We start from the raw sequence: 2500 nt of genomic DNA on the forward strand, positions 1-2500 counted from the left end.
ACACCTTTTAAGTGTTTCACTTTGAGGTGTTTCGTTTACGAATACTGAGCTAAAATAGTTGTTTAAAATATCACATATTTCTTCATTTGAATATTCAAGTTGACCATCAGCAGATTATAGTGGGACAACGTGATTCCTAATAACCTTTTTATCTCTAATGCAACTATAGAATTCTTTGGGATTCTCTTTGGGTTTAACCGCGATATTCATTTCGTGTTGTCGATTTCGTTTTTTATTGTCTTTTTTGTTTAATTTCTCTGTATTATTACGTAACTTTGATAGTCATTAGGTGCATCCGAGCAATTGTATTTCTTATAAGCCTGTCTCTTTTTAGCAATACTTTTTTCAGTTTATTTGTCAACCCATTTTGGGCGAGCCTTATTTTGGGGGTGTCTGTCCTTAAACGGGATGCAAGTATGAATCATCTTAATAAACGTATTTTGAAACATTTCCCACATCTGATCTACAGGTCTTTCGCTTAATTTTACCTCCCAGTGTGTAAGCTGAAGCTCCTGACGTAGTCCTATGAACTGAGCTTTACTGAAATTGGGTATTTTAGAAACACAAGTATCTGTTCTAATTTTTTAGCATTTTGAATCTAAGTTGTGATCGCTAATTGCAATAGTATCACCAACTTCTACATCGGTTATCATGCATTCGTGGCTAGTCATCAATAGATCACACATACGCACACACACGTTATCGGAAAAAAATCAAACACTGTACTTAGAGTAACAGAATTTACTACCGACGTTTCGAACTCTGTCTAGGGTATGTCTTCAGGGTTGCAGAATGTTAGCAAAAGGAATCAATTAAGTAGTATACCAGTGTTCCCTGTGACAGGTCCCACCAGATTGAACTGGTATACTATTTCATCGATTCATTTTGCTGACCTTGTATAACCTTGAAGATGAACCCCGGAAAGGGTTCAGAACGTCGGTAGTAAAATCTGTTACTCAGAGTCCAGTGTTTGAAATTTTTCCGATAACATGGCTCCTGGACTCCAGCTCTTTACGAACACACACACACACATAAACGCATAAACACACACACACGAGCGCACGCACACGTCTCAGTGGTGCGGTTGGTAGAGTCCCTGACTGTCACTATGGCGGTCCGGGTTGGAATCCTACTCGGGGCTGAAATAATTTCAGTATCGCTGCGCTTAGAGTCGTTACTCCAACTCTCGTGGGTGGAGAGTTGGGTGTTTGTGTGCGTGTAAGGTCACAGCATTACCCATAGATCGGTCAAACGAGCTCTGAGCTCTCTGCCGGGAGGGAAAGAGCTGTCGGTCACGAGTCCAACACGTATTCCCAAGACCAAGGGGAATCACACACACACACACACACACACACACACACACACACACACACACACACACACACACACACACACACACACACACACACACACACACACACACACACACACACACACACACACACACACACACACACACACACACACACACACACACACACACACACACACACACACACACTCATTCACTCACGGGGCGCTGAACGTTTTCGTCTGTTGGGGCGCCTTCGGAGTGCGGGGAAGAATGGTAGAGGACGGTATACACACAGAAACAAATGAGAGGGTCGCATCATCAACATCTACGTACTTTGTGCACAACGACCACCGAAGTACGTAGATGTTGATGTGCCCTTCTCCATTTTCTTGTTTAGTTTCTGTATTTATGGTCTTCTATTGTTCGCCATTGTGCTCTGGGGGTGACTTGATGGACAGAAGCTTTTGGTGTTCCGATTTTTTGATTTCCCTGTGGTTTCTGAAAAAAATACGTGTGTGTGTGTGTGTGTGTGTGTGTGTGTGTGTGTGTGTGTGTGTGTGTGTGTGTGTGTGTGTGTGTGTGTGTGTGTGTGTGTGTGTGTGTGTGTGTGTGTGTGTGTGTGTGTGTGTGTGTGTGTGTGTGTGTGTGTGTGTGTGTGTGTGTGTGTGTGTGTGTGTGTGTGTGTGTGTGTGTGTGTGTGCGTGAGCGCGCAAGGAGGGGGATGAAGGGTCGCTTTCCCGTCCCCTACACTGGTGGACGTGCCACACCGAGAGTACTGGAGCCACTCATGTAGTGTTGGGGAACTTTGCGGCGATGATAGGGAGCTTGTGATAGTTGGGGAGCTTGAGTGGTGATTTTATCTAGCGACTCTAGCGGCAGTCACTCGAAGCAAAACAGCCCAACAACAACAACAACAACTGACGGGGCCTCACTCAAACGGGGGTTTCTCACTTACCACGGCGTGGGAGTGGGATGGTGTGTTAATTCTCTGGAATTGTCGTCTCCAAGGAGATTTATTCAGCTGAGGGGAACCTCGTGGTTCCAAGGATGATTTTGATCCTATTTATGGGCTCAGAAATCAAATGCATATTGTGCTTTGCAATTGGTCGGTTTTGGGCTTAAAAGAAAATCACTACTTTGGGCTAAAATTTTCCATTTTTCCTGTTTTTTCTTTCCTTTTCTTTTCTTCTTATACATATTTTTCTA

The sequence above is a fragment of the Oratosquilla oratoria genome, chromosome 37 (assembly GCF_046742065.1).
Source record: "Oratosquilla oratoria isolate Oo_2021 chromosome 37, ASM4674206v1, whole genome shotgun sequence".
Taxonomy (NCBI): domain Eukaryota; kingdom Metazoa; phylum Arthropoda; class Malacostraca; order Stomatopoda; family Squillidae; genus Oratosquilla; species Oratosquilla oratoria.